The 14,797-nt window shown below is 45.0% G+C and overlaps 1 protein-coding gene and 1 long non-coding RNA gene across 7 annotated transcripts in view; one reads left to right on the forward strand and one right to left on the reverse strand.

The window, feature by feature from the left end:
• The window catches only part of LOC146830548 (uncharacterized), a 126,839-nt gene extending 118,380 nt beyond the window's left edge, over positions 1 to 8,459 (forward strand). Inside the window, exon 6 of the long non-coding RNA XR_014961442.1 lies at positions 8,285 to 8,459. This is a non-coding gene — a long non-coding RNA (uncharacterized LOC146830548). The remainder of the gene's footprint in view (positions 1 to 8,284) is intronic.
• Positions 1 to 14,797, reverse strand: part of LOC146830547 (E3 ubiquitin-protein ligase RNF31-like) — a 325,057-nt gene that overhangs the window by 194,624 nt on the left and 115,636 nt on the right. The gene's annotated exons all lie outside the window — the stretch shown is intronic.

Below are 14,797 nucleotides of genomic sequence, written 5' to 3' on the forward strand. Positions count from 1 at the left end.
AGATGGGGAAGTGATCAACTGTTTCTATGCACGACTTTGAGAATTAGTTAGAGCCCTGCAGGGATGATGACCCCATTAAAGTCAGAATGCAAATAACGATAGGGCACAGCTGTTTAGTCCTACCCTGGCTAATTCTCCGTTATCGAAGAATGACACTGAATGTTATGTTGGTGAGATTATAGGAACCACACAACAGCTACGCCAAGCAAACAGACAATCCAAAATCGACATAACACCCAAACAGGAATAACAACACCCCATAAAAACAGAATCTGTTGACATTGTTTACACTAAGTAGCCACCTCGCACACACAGTGGACTGCTCAGTGAAAACAATCTCATTTAGATATACTATCAAGTTGGCCAGCATCCAATATCACCTGATACTGGCAAATGCTGCTCAAACAGTGGCAAAGCAAACCATTTTTCATGGAGCTGCAGAAACGGTTGAAATGTAAGAGGTCCCACAAGATGGCAACCATCCACCAAACCTATGAAAACAATTTAGTACCCATAAATCAGGACAAGCCAATTATCAGTATCCACCGGAGCTGGAGGCCCAGAAGACAACAAAGAAGTGTTACTCATCTCGTTAGTAAACTAAATAACCAGCAGAAAGCGGGCCCAACCCAACTGGAAGGTTCAGATCCAGTGACTCTCAATAATGGCCCACACTAATTCAAATATTTTAGTCATTGTTATGATGAAGATCCAATCTTTGCAGTGGCAGCTGGTGATATTTGAAAGTGGTGAGACGGAAAACAATTGTTGTACTTCACTGCAGCAAGCGAGCGTTGCGAGCGAACCTGAAGCACCTAAGGGGGAAATCGGGGGGTTCTCCCCCCGAGAATTTGTTTTAAAAAAAGGGTGGGCAAATGGTGCATTTTCAAGCAAATTTGAGAAAGCAGGAAGGTGTCAACCACTCTGAGGTCTGATAACAAGGCACCAGAGCCAGACAGCAGGTAAAGCACTGCAAGCTCAACAAACAGTACATGTCCTTGACCAAACCAACTTAAACAGGCAGCTCGAACATGATGTCACCCACTCTGCGGCACACTACCGCATCACTGCTAGAGAGCCTCGGCAAGAGATGCGGTGGGGAAAGTACCTGCATAGGCCGGAAACGGACAACTGACCATCCAGCTCAACAACAACAGCACAGTCCTGTGGAGCGCTCATCCTTACACACAACAAAAAACAAAGACATTTATCCTGAACAACCTTCTCTTAATTTGACATTAACAATCAGGATCCGTTATCACTGTTGACAAATTGCCCAGTTCCGAGTGCAAATGTGTTCACTCATTGTCACAATGCATTCAATCCGGCACCAAAAGTTATATGACTTTTCTGTCAATTTTGGAAGCAGCAATCCATTATATCCAATGAGCAATGCCTTATTTCATTTAACTGCAAGTAAACACCTTGGATTTCAAGGGGGCAGTGAGCAGACATCATTTGACTTTCTGTTCGTAGTTTATGGCAGATTGTAGACCTATATGGGCGGGGGGGGGGGGGGGGGTTTGATTAATATTCATACATGCACTGCCCGATATTCAACACATGTTCTTTCATGAAATGGTATGGACCTAAAAGAGGGCTACTGATTTATTTCTCCAGCACTAGCACTTCCGGTTCTCCCATAAAAGTTTGATGTGTCTTAGGATTTGTGCACAACTGGAATAGGATGCGTGGTTTGTCACAAACACACCAACAGGTCGTGGAGAGACGAGACACCTTGCTGAATGCATCTTTGCAGACGCACATGGCTCACAGAGAGAGGCAGCTGACGAGAGCTGGCCCAGCAGGCAGCTGCCTCACATCACACACAGAGTCCTGGGTCTCTCCTGTCGGCTAGTGCTCACAATCCATTACGCAGAGAGCCCTCCTGACCTGCTGGGCACACTCACCGTGCACAAGAAGCTGTTGCACAGAGAACCTTCCCTCCCTGGTGGTGCACACTCCTTGTGCACAAGAAGCTAGTGTAACCTTCCCTGCCTGCTGGTGCACACAGTCTAGTGCATGACAAACTGGCACAAAAGCCATTCCCACCTGCTGCACACACTCCTGAGAGGGGAGTCGCTAAACCAGAGAGAGGGCACTTCCAGCTTTTACGAGTTTATCCACATGCCACCCTTCCAGTTCTAACCCAAGGAGAGACAAGTCGGCCCACAAAGTGCCGAGGCAGCCTGCACCCACATCTGGGAAGGAAGTACTTGGCTGATCAAAACACCTCCAGGCGCAAACCCAGCGAAGAGAGCGGCTGGTAAGGGCGAGCCTCTCCACTGCCTATCCCGTTCAGTATGGAGGTCTGGCCTACGGCACCCCCACAACGTCCTGCTCGGGGAAAGAGGCGCTTTGCCAGAGAAATACACCCCGGACTGGTGTTACCAAGCGCTAGGGGCATGCCTTCCCCTCTGCCCCCAGCGAGCCCGTAGTCAGGTAATGTACGATGCCGCCTTTGCTCCAGTGTTTCAGACCGCTCTGATGCTATTGTGTTGGCTCTGTTTTTGCTTTTTTTTAGATATAAAAACAATTTGTATTATCCCATTTTCGCTATTGAGGATGCTCCAACATGTGCCGGTCCATGTGCCATGTGAATCATAGGGTGTAAATAGGCTGTTGGCAATCTCCATTGGGTCATGTCACTATTCCTCCAACAGCCCTCATCATCCAATGTTCCCTCCTTAGCCCATTGCTCTAGTTCATCTGCAGAGGCAGATCGCTGGATGTCCAGCACTTCTTGTCTGGCATCATGCCAACGTTCAGCATGTGACTTCACCACATACATAGATGTAGTGCTTCGCTGCATTGCAGTTTCACGGGCTGTGTGATCTGCGAAGGCATTGCCTTGTCCTATTTTATCAGTCATTTTCTAGTATGCACTGTATTTAACGATCGCTATTTCCTTAGGCTATGTCAAAGTAGTAAGGAGATTATGAACTAATTTTCCATGCACTATTTGTGTCCCATGTGATGTAAGGAAGCCTCTTTCCTTCCGAGTAGCCCAAAATCGTGAGCCACTCCACTATCGGTGTAGATGTTAACAGACAAGTCAGTACTAAGTTCACATGCCCTCGTCAATGCTATCAGCTCAGCTGCCTGAGCTGACTTCTGTGGAATGCGAGCTGTCTCAACTGCCGTCTGAAGCGTTGTGATTGCAAATGCAGCTGATGTCGTGCCATCTGGCAGTTTCAATCCGGACCCATCACCCCATAATTCCCCATCGACATTTGAAAGAGGCGTATCTTGCAGGACAATACGACCCTGTGTCAGTGAGGAATATACAGTCATGGGACTCTAGTGACTGGGACTGAGTAGCTGGGAATGGTAATGAAGTAGCCGGATTAAGAGTCAAACAGCTTTTCAAAGGGATATGAAGGGCCAAAAGTGTCAATTCATATCCTGTCAAGCGAGTACTAGTTAAATGCTGCGTTTTGGTTTGGTTCAAAAGGGCATCAACTAACACAAGCCATCTATGTGACAAGACTATTCCCTCACTCTGACGTATGGACACAGCTGCCGCTGCCACAGAGCGAAAACACCCAGGCAACGCACGAGCGACTGGATCGAAGACAGCTGAAAAATATGCACAAGGACGCTGCTTTTCACCATGTGTCTGTACTAAAACCGAGAGTGCAGAACCATCCCCATCTTGTACATAGAGTGTGAAGGCCTTAATGTAGTCTGGAGTGCCTAATACTGGTGCAGAACATAGAGCTTGACGCAACTGCTGGAAAGCATTCTGGCATTCAGTAGTCCATGGGAGGGGCATTGGAGTGTCTTTAGTCAAAAGGGCCATCAAGGGTTTAACAATATGTGAAAAGCTAGGAATTCACTGCCTACAAAAAGAAGTAAGGCCAGTCAACGCACGAACCTCCTTCTGAGTGCAGGGCACAGGCGTGTCTAAAATAGCTTGAATGCGGTCTGGTGTGAGTGCACGTCCCTCCTTAGACAGGAGGGGACCTAAATAGGTAACCTGCTGTCTACAATATTGCAATTTCTTCCGGGAAACCTTGTGATGGTGAGATGCAAGAAAGGAGAGCAAAGACAGTATTCCTTCTTCACACTGTTCAGGGTTATCAGCTGCCAACAAAATGTCATCGACATATTGTATGAGAGCCACCCCTTTTGGCACAGAGAAAGAATCAAGCTGTCTTTTCAATGCCTGGCTATAAATGCTAGGACTCTCTGTATACCCCTGTGGAGCTCTACAAAATCTGAAGGATCGATTATTCAAAGTGAAGCCGAACAAATAACGGCTGTCAGGATGAAAAGGTATCGAGAAGAAAGCATTCTTCAAATTGATCACACTGAATGTAGTTGCAGTCGGAGGAACCATAGTAAGAAGTGCCGTAATGTCAGAGACTACTGGATATTGGGGCACTACAATCTTATTAACCTCTTGCAAATCAATGATAAACCTGAATATTCTAGTATCAGTATCTTTCTTCAAAATGGGAAGGATATGACTATTACAAACGTTGTAAGGGACTTCTTCCACAACTCCTACTGTAATCAAATCTGAAACAATATCAATTAATGCCTCTTCGCCTTCTCAAGATATTTTATATTGAGGCAGCTGAGGCAATGAAGCGCCCTCCTTCACTTGAATATGTGCTGGTAGGATAACCATTTGTCCCACATCAGTACCTGATGTAGCCCACAAAATACTAGGTAGTGATGCCAAAGCAATATCTTCTTTAAGAAGACAAGACCTCTCAGCCATAGGATAGTTGTCATTTAAAATAACGCGCACACTGTCTGGACAACATCGTATCGTGGCACGAAAATGTTTGAGCATATAAAGACCCACAATATTATCCGGTGTGTTAGAAGAAAGCAAGTATGGACATGCAGCAGAAAATTAATCAACATGAAATGCAAGTGGTTGTGACAGTGGGCTAAGGGAAGGTGCCCTATCGAATTCTATCAATGTTATCGTTAAGCCAGACAGGGGAGCCCTAGGAACCAATTGTTAAGACAGGGCACTACGAGTAGCTCCCATATCAACCAAAAACCGATCAGTAGAACCCAAAACGTTTGCATTAACATAGGAACCCTTCTGATCTACTGGGATTTCAACTGATTCCTTACCCCATCCTAGGCATTCTTATGCATAATTAGAATCCTTCAAATCATCGGGTGAATAAACAGACATCTGATAATGATTTTGTCTGTCAAAAGTATTAGAAGAATTCGGAGTATGCTCTACTGCCTCAAACCTAGTGCTATTATCCATACCTCCCCTATTTCCTAAGATCCCGGGCGGCTTCTCATTTGTCCCCTACCACGCTGTTAATGCTGACTACGCAAAAGTGGACTATCAACAGCCCAATGTCCAATCTCCTTACAATAAGCACACTGATCAGAAGAAAAAGTACCTCGAGGGAAAGAGGGCGCGCCAGGACGAAACATCGCACGTCCGCCTCTGCCACCACCTCTATAAGATGGACCATATATATACCTGAGCTAACATAACTTTCGTTTTTCAATCCTTAGCCTTTTTATCCTCCTTGCCTTTTTCTTCCAATTCCTGACATTCATAATACTGGGCCATAGTCACAAGGGAAAGGGGGGGGAAGACGTAGTCCATGAACTCTCGCTGGCCTTTAGGCGACTGGCTATGCCTGGCAACATGTTCGCGACAAATTTGTCGACGAACAAATGCTTGCCCGGGTCATCGGTCAATGACTGCACACTAAAGCAATGGAATGTCTCCTCAAAACGTGTAAAGAAATCAGAAACTGACTCATCCGCCTTTTGCTTACAGGAGGCTAACATAGTCCAATCTATCTTTTTAGGAGGTATAAGGGTTTTCAATTTAATTATGATAGCCTTTGGAAGGTCTAATATCTCTTGTTGTGGTTTCTGCGCAGGCTCTCTTTCTGCATCTTTTCTCTCTATTTCCTTCCAAATATCTCCAAAAGCGGTATGATCGTCTACTCTATGAATCGATCTCCACATATCAGGGGGTAAGATAAGCCCAAAAAACATGTCTATATCAGGCAAAGTCATGGTGCAAGGGCTAATAGCTCCTTCCACTTCTTCATAGAAAGCTTCGTAGGAGGCAGCCGGATTTTTCCACGGGTCAGGCAAAGCAGCTTTAAGAGCCATGACATCCGCTCTACCCTAAGGAGTATAGACCCAATTGTAAACAAAATATCCCTTCGCATCAGTTGAATCTGAGAATGAAGTCAAAACAGTAGAGCAGGATAGAACAAGCGAGCAGAACTGAAGGGGAAAAAGTCAGAACACCCACTGTCCAAGTACAGGGTGGTGGCCGTGGAGGAGAAGTGGTGAGTGGGCATTTAAAAGTGCAGACACTAACTTGCCTCGGTCTGCTTCCATGTCCCACTCCGATCTCGTACCAGAGTGTAGTGTGGGGGTAGGCGGGCAGCACTTGCCACTGTTCTATTGCAGCCTATTCCATATTCATGCAAGAGGAGCTCCCTCTGCACGCGCAGGGCTCAGAGATGCTGACGGGGAGATACCAACCCATCCACGGGGAAGGTGGGACTGGGGGGAGATGGGCGGGGAGGGTGCAGAAGAGGCAGGTGGAGGAGCAGTCAGTAAGCTGGTAAGGTGTGCCTCTACACCGCTTGAGGTTAACAGCTGTGTAGAAGGTGGCTCGAGGGCACATAGAAGATAGTGGGCTTAAAAATTGCATTTTATTTCCTTAGTACCGCCTTGTCTGCGTTTGTGTGTTAATCAGCACTGTCATTCTGTGCCCCCCTCGGCGGATATTAAATTGCAGTCCTTCTTCTATCTTTGCGAAATGTCCCGGTTTTTGTTTTTCAAAATCTGGTCACCCTACCCGGTTTCCCAGACACATCTCCCTGAGGGGGATCCTTCTCATGGTTGGCTCTGAAATGGTGTTTTCTGGTCTGAGTTTACTAGTTGGCGTGGCCTCTCTTAGGAGTGAAGAGCAGCTGGTTTTGCCCTGTGAAAGGTCTGGCAGGGCCCCAGGAGGTATTAATGGAAGGGGCCCCGATTCTATTCGTTGATGCTGGAAGGGCCATCTAGGCAATCAGCCATGACACTGGGAAAACTGCTGGTTATATGTTCAAATAATGTGATTTCCTTTTTCAATGTTCGTTTTAATCTGGTTTGTAAATAAATATGTCCTGAAACGTTGATTTTCATAACCAAATCTGGCGGGGTCCAGGCTGATTCTTCGTGGGTGCGAGCCAATGGTAAGGGGAGGTGATCTTCTCCCGACACTGCCCTGGGGCTGTCCCTCACCTATGAGCTGTTCGGGTGTCCTGTCCGCTCAACTATAGCGCTTAAAGGTAAACAGGCGGCGCTACGAGAAACACTTATTGAAAGTTGATAGAACGGCCATCATGGGCGGAATGCAGCACGGTGCATACTGGCTATATTTAAGGCAGGTCCTACAGGAAGCAGATTTAAGCATGTGCCCCCCCCCGTGGATCAATAGAATCAGTCCGTGCCACTCACGGCTAGGTCTTGAAAGGGGCGGTGCCATCTGCGCCAGCAATACGCAGATGGATGAGGCTGGTACTGCCAGCCACGGGGAGCCCTGGCGCAGAGCCATGCGGGGCAGGAGCCCGCGTGCGCACAGAAAGAGGGCCCAGCGAGGGGCAGAGAGAGGGAGTGACTGAAGAGTGAGGTAAGAGAATGCAGGGAACGACTAGATGATGGTGAATGGAGATAGTGTGTGTAAGGTAACCGGGGTGAGGGAACGGGGAACCAGGAGAGAGGGGTGAGGCAGAGAAATAAACTGGTGAAGAACAGACGGGCCACGTGAGGGAAAAGGTAAAGGCCTTAATAAGAACAAGCACGCGAAAAAAAAGACGTAAGCACAGTGGAGGGCGAGGGGGCAACGCAGGGGGCAGGAATACAAACACCACGGGAGAGGGGAGCAAGAGGAGAGCGGCGGAAGCAACAGAGGGCAGGAAATACGTGGGGGTAAGGGGAGCAACACAGTGGGTGGAGGGAAGGGAAGTAAACTAACAGGGAGAGAGTAACAAGGAGCAAGCTGGCGGCTTCACGCGGCACGCGCGCGTGAACCCAAGCGCTAGGCCAACAGAAGCCTGGGGTAGCACTTTTAAAAGCACACTACAAAATGTCTCGCAGAGTAGCGCATGCGCGGACTCAGCGAGACCTAAAAATAAATAGATTATTAGTAAAGGCAACTGATGGAACAGGCCTGAAATGGCCTGATGCTCACAATTTAGTACTGCTTACAATGGGGAAAAGATTTCTAAAGCGATTATGGAGACATGGTCATGGTGAGAAAAATAAAAGCTGTTTCTTTTAGTTCTAGGTGGACTGGACCACAGACGGTGAACCAACGCCATGATTGGATTCAGGAGACAAAATGCAGGGCAGCACCCCAACGCCTGAGAGGACGGTAACAGAAATTGATGACCATCTGTCACCAGAGGACCTGCGCAACACAGCAGTCAAGAAGAGGACAGACCAGACAATTTCTATGATCCATGAGGGCCCATCATAAAGTGTCAGAGGGACATGTCATAAACTGTTGCTGTTGAGTGAAGTACACAACGAAGTCTCGAAGAAAGGTGATGGTCTGCACCTGCAGAAAAATAGACTGAAGAGGTCAACGCAGGGCAGGTCCGGGAAACCACCCCTAAACAAGACTGCGGACCAGAAGGAGAAGCAGATGACCGCTCACTGCGTGCCTTTAAATTACTGACACTTGCAGAAAGTGCCCAGGAACAGATTGATTAAGTGACAATGTAGCCTTATGCAGTGCACAGAGAAAACAATATTTATTGGACACTTAATTATGAGTATGCTGCCGGTATCACAACAGCCTGCTGATATAATAATGATCTCATCAGGATGTATCAAAGTGAAAATATATGCATTTTGTGCAAACACTGTGTAATGCCATCCAAAGATATGTAACTAATATTTCCTTCATATATACATATACATATTTTGGTTTTACACTAATGTTGGATAGGTCTATCCAAAAGAGAGCATTGTTGCAAAATAGATATGTATTTCCATTTAAATTCATATGTATGCACTCACACTAACAGTCCTGTCTGACCTTGACTGGACAAGCTTCAACAAGCTATTATGTACCCCCTTAGAGGTCACTTTGCCTGTACTGACTACAAGATATTTCTTAATCTGGTTGTGCAAGTTGCTTACACAGTGCCGAGCCAGCCTTTCTGGTCTGCCCATATCTGGCTGTTTATAATTTGCATGGTGCAGACATTGCACATCTATGTTAGTCATATTTGGCTTGGTGCCTTATTCTAGTTCCGCTGACATGGCATTACTAAACTATATGGCACCCAGAAACCAGCCACTCTGGGAAGAAGCGGTCTGAGAGCCCCTAAGGCAGGAAACCTGACTTCTTCCTTGCTAATTAGCAATGATGCATGCATTTGGTACCAATACATAAATTTCACTCTGTTTCTGAGCAAACCTGCTATGTCTGGTGAGTTTAATTCATTTTCTCCTGGGAGGGTGCCAGTATTTCCCCATCAACATAGGTCCCAAATAAAGGCCTACACCCAGTGCTTAATTTGTAAAACATGAAGTGCTGGGGCTAAAAGCAAATTTTTAAAAATGCCCAAAAACAAGTCAAAAACGCAATAAAAACTATACTCTAAATACTCCTTCTCTTGAATAAATTATCTTCAAACTATCTGCAATTAATTAAAAAATACTCACCTTTATAGTGACACAAACACAATAAGTATAAATTCAGTTTAAGAGAAAACCCCCAAACCAGACCTGCGTATGCAATTTCAAACAAGCTGCAAGTTCCACACTTCAACACTCTGCAGCTATACAAGTCCCAAATAAAAGCTTACAATGCTTAATTTGTAAAATATAAAGTGCCAGGGCCTTAAGCAAAATACACGTCTGAGACATATATTACTTTGGTTCTATCTAAACTTAATAAGATACTGGTTTCAGCAATTCTCAAGTACCCCGCCAAACTACAACTCGAGTAATTCACAAAGTGTACACATTTTGAAACAAAGACCTACCATCCCTATATATTAAAAAAATACCCTGAACTTAAGCACACTATATATTATTTTGGAATAGAAGTAATATAAAGATATACAGTGTTAATATCACAAACTATACTACGTCATCTCTACCACAAAAAGCTACATTTAATAGAAAAGTATTTCAAATGCACGATGCAGGTTGACTTAATCAAACGGAGATGGCTGTAAAATAAACCAGGTATGGGAACACATGGAGAGGAATATTGCCTTACAGCGGGAAATTGTACAGTCCAAAGCTGTTTTTAATATAAAATCAGGGACTTCGGTGGTCATATCACTGAAAATACAATATTTGAAAAAAATATTATTGTCTACGGGTGCTCGTGGAACACCATTTCAATGGACTGGTATCTAGAGAATGCTAAAGTGATTCTGGTATTTTACGGACCTTTGCTGATCGTTTTCTGTCAAGAAAGTTAAATAGAGACAGTTGCCAGAAATGTTTTAAAAAGAAAGTCCCTAAGGAGAAAGCAATTTTGGTATTTTACTGACCTCTGCTGGTCGTTTTTTATCAAGAGAGTTAAATAGAGGCAGTTTAACAAGCAGAAATCAATTCTGGTATTTTTAGAGCCCGGACCCCCTAGGATGAACCCCGCCCCAACCTCATGCAATCCCACAATCAAAACTAACCAGTCCAAGTGTGTGGGAAAAAGTGTGGGAAAAACGGCCATGTTTAATAACCATTAAAACATTGATAAACATGACAATAACATTTATTTTATTTTATTCACATTTAACATTCAATATTCACAATTTTAATATTTACAAGTATTACCACTGATCATAACCACCGGTTATGCAATATCTACTTCCTCCAGCACCAAGGGGCCCTCTGGCTCGCATCCCCTATCTGAGAAACACGCAAGGCGCAACCCACCTGCGTCCTTGAGCGGTGAGCACCCAGCCCTGGGTCCTTGTCCGTCATTTCCGGGGGCCCACCCCTCTACCACCAGGCTGCCAAGGAGGCTCGTGTGACCTGGCGCCCTTGCCTCCCCAGCCGGTGTCCCCATTCTCCCTGCGGAGAGCTTACCGTCTCTCACCTCAGTACTGGCCAATGTTCTGTGGCCTCTTTCCGCCACTAGGGTGACCAGGGCCCACAGGTCCTTCACCCTCCTGGTAGGTAGATTGGATCCACTGGTCGAGGGGTCCAGAGCTGGAAGAGTGAACGTGGAGCCAGGGCCTAAATAGCCCCTCCCCCTGTCTCCCCCCCTAAAGCTATCTGCTCCGGCCGGATACACGACATGAGCGACTCGGAAGTACTTTGTCCGGCCAGTAGCCAATCAGGCTACTGGACCAGACTATGGGGGTGTGGCACGGGTCCGGGGGGGTGTGGCATGGGTCCGGGGGGCCGGGCCCTAAGGGCGCGCTCGCCGAGATCTCGTGCTTGCCAACTAACCTCTACTAGTCATTTTCTATTAAGAAAGTTAAACAGAGGCAGTTGAACAGAAAAAAAAGTCCCTAAACAGAAGCAGACAAGTCCTAGGGCTGATCTCCAGAGTCCACAAGGTACATACACAAATAAGTATTTGTTTAAACATGTTTTTATTTATTGAGGGTTCAAACCTTCCGGTTTCAGAAAGTCAGCACAGAAACATCAATCTCTCAGCTCAGACCAATCTTATAAATGTAGTACAACACTTTCGACATGTAGCTAAGATTGTAACGGAAAAATATGCATGAATTAATAATACCTCTTGAACTAAGAGAGCATACTAATTGTAAGCATCTGCATCTCTACTTTGTACAATGCATATAACAAGTTTAGATTTCTCAATAAACCAAGCACAAAACAAAAACATACACATATAAGTATATACTAAAGTATATACAAGAGGTCTCGAATGCTCTACCTAAAAATGGGGAAGGTCAGCAATAAAGGAATATCATGTTGGTCAGATCCTACTAGTTATTGACGTGTTTAACAGCACTGTGCAGGTTGAAGGAGGGAATGTTTGGAATCTTGGACAAGTTTCTTTATTCAAAGGTGATGAACGTCTCCCTAAGGAATGTCAGGACAACGTTTTTTGAATGTGGAAGAAGATGATTGTACGCAGTATTCTCGAAGCCCACTGGAGTAAAGTCTGGTGTAATCGGGGACCATTTGATGTGGCCAGGAGTGTTAGGATGCGTAACCCTCCTGTACGATTTAGAGATTACATACTAACATGATTAAAAGTAGTACGAGGAATATCATTTTTTGATGTTGTTTTGTTTTTTTTCCGAAAAGGAGGAAGGTGTGTTGCATGTACCGCGAGTACACGATCACTGTACTTCTGCGGTCTTGTCTCACTCGTACTCACGTTTTCATATAATGCAGTTATTTCCGACATGGAGATATGGGCGCGAAATTTCGCTCGTGTCTCAATGTTATCGTTTAAACGCTACTGCTGGCTGCAGAAGGGTTTGTTATAATTTGAACATGTAGGATCATGTATAGACATATGTGGGAAATGTCGGTTACTGGCAATCATGATTTGGATCGAGACTTGTCTCCATGTTTAATCTATGTAAATAAAAATTACCTTGGAATTCCTTTGTTTCCTGTGGATTGATTTTCCAACAGATGTCCTTCTCAAAAGCTGCAGGCTACTCTGGATGCCAACGGACTTCAGACGGACAGACCGGTCAAAGAAAAGTAAGGGGGGGTGATGATCGCCGTTGCTTCCGTCAACAACAATTAGCCAAACCAGTGCATTTACACTGAACGTTCATGTAATAAGTGAATTTTCATGTCACGGACTTGTGCTTGGCCACGGGCGAGCTTGGCCCAAGCTCGGGAGCTAATATTCCGAGCAGCGCAGCAGGGAGCTAACTGACTTTAATGTCATGCAAACAGAAGTTTGTCCATCCCACTTGGTCTTAATCGAGTCCTGTTAGGCTTTGAAATCAGCCCTTAATGTATCTCGGCGTAATTGTTAGCATCCCATCCCATCCTCCTCACACATCCATCCTTCCATCACACAGCAACAAACCCCTCCCCCACGATAAACACCACATTTACTTTGCACCCAGAGCGCTGTCCAGGTAACTCCACTCAGACCCTCCAGCAATTTGCAAAATAATCGCAAAATCAGCTAAATAGAGCGATGACCGTGACATTTATGTTTTTGGCCACAAAAAAAAGGTCTTGGCAGACAACAAACAAAATGGTGACCTCCAATTGGCTGTATGGGCACACGTCACTACGTCGTGCCGTACTAGCTAACTTAGAGGTGGTGAGTAATTGAACATGCCTTATGGAATAGGGGGGCCTGGACAGCTCATGGCTCCAGCGAAACTTTCTCCTGTGAGTGGGGACATTGACAAAGGGGGGCCCTGTAGTAATGTGCATGTTATTTATATATTTATCTTGTACATAGTAGTAGTTCTCCTTTAAGGATTAGGTACTGGAGAGGTTGTGGTTATTGAAGTACCTCCATAGTGATGGAATACTGTGGTGTGGAGATTGGTCAGTTGCACCTGACAGATTGAACATGATGGATGGGTTCTTATTTCCTCTACAATAAACTTACTTCATTTTCATCTCAACCTGTACCAGCAATTTTTATTTGATAACTTTACACTGGCGACGAGGATGGGATACATCTGTGCAGATGAGAAAAGTTTTAATTTTTCTTTCTGAGGAATTTCAAGATTTAAAGAAGATCTCAACATCTAATACAAGAAAGTCCAGTAAAAAATAAAATGTGTTTTCCTATTGTTTACCTAGAGTCACTATCTCTTTATTTGATAAAATAAAATATATAAACCTAAAGCTTTCGCCACATTTCTTGCCCTTGAACTTAAACAGATTTATTAGAGGGTTGGGAGAAAGTCGATGTAGGCTTCATGTGATCCTGGAAACTTTGTTGGGAGCCTAACGCCTTACTATTTGATTTGGTAAATGTTAATTTGTGCTCACAAAGTAAGGATTCACAAGGTTTAACACTAAAGTGACTTCTAGATAACCATATAACTTGCAGGAAAACATGGAACAATTTTATTGACATACTCATGAGGTTGGTAAATCCACTGTTTAAAAACATTTTTTTTTTTTTTTTTTTTGATTGGAGACTTTGTGGGAAACGTCAAAATTAAGCTTTCATTAAGCAAAACTGACTGTTGGTGTTCCTTGCTGCAATTTACGTATTTGCCTGGTTAAACTGCCTATCTAAGCCTCGGAAACCATACATGCCAACCAAAGTTTTCAATCTGCTGAGAAACAAGTCATTAATCAAAATTAACTGTTGGTGTTTGTTAGACCTGTCAGCCCTAGGGTGGTCTCCCCTTCTATTTTTGATCGTGCCTCATTTTTTCCACCCTCATTTTTATGTTGGACTTAGGTCTCCGGGCACCTTTTCATTGCCAATCAGTGTTAAGGTGCAGGTGCTCCCTTCTCCCAAAATGGCTGCCACAGGCCCCTGCTACTGCAGAGTGGTCTTCATTAGTAGCACCCTAGCTCCTGGAATGTGCTGGAACCTTCTAGAAGGGAGGTGTGGTTTTTACTTTTGCCGCCTTGGCTAGAGGTCACCTGACCTAGGGCTACTTAAGTGAGGGAGGGAACTTTTTCTAGTTAGTTGGCCAGTTGGGGTAAAGCAGAGCTGAAGAATCCACGCAGGAGTTTTAGGCGGTAGGGCCTAGCCAGGGACTTATGCCTCTGAGAGTGACAGGATTTAGGTGCTGCCTCTTAAGTGAGTGAGGGATCCTGTAAAGCCCACTGATCTAGCCCAGCAGTAGGAGGACCCGGGGAACCTCTGCCCAGCCTGACTAGGAAGGAACTAGTCGCCAAC

Source organism: Triturus cristatus, chromosome 5_1, assembly GCF_964204655.1.
Source record: "Triturus cristatus chromosome 5_1, aTriCri1.1, whole genome shotgun sequence".
NCBI classification, from domain to species: domain Eukaryota; kingdom Metazoa; phylum Chordata; class Amphibia; order Caudata; family Salamandridae; genus Triturus; species Triturus cristatus.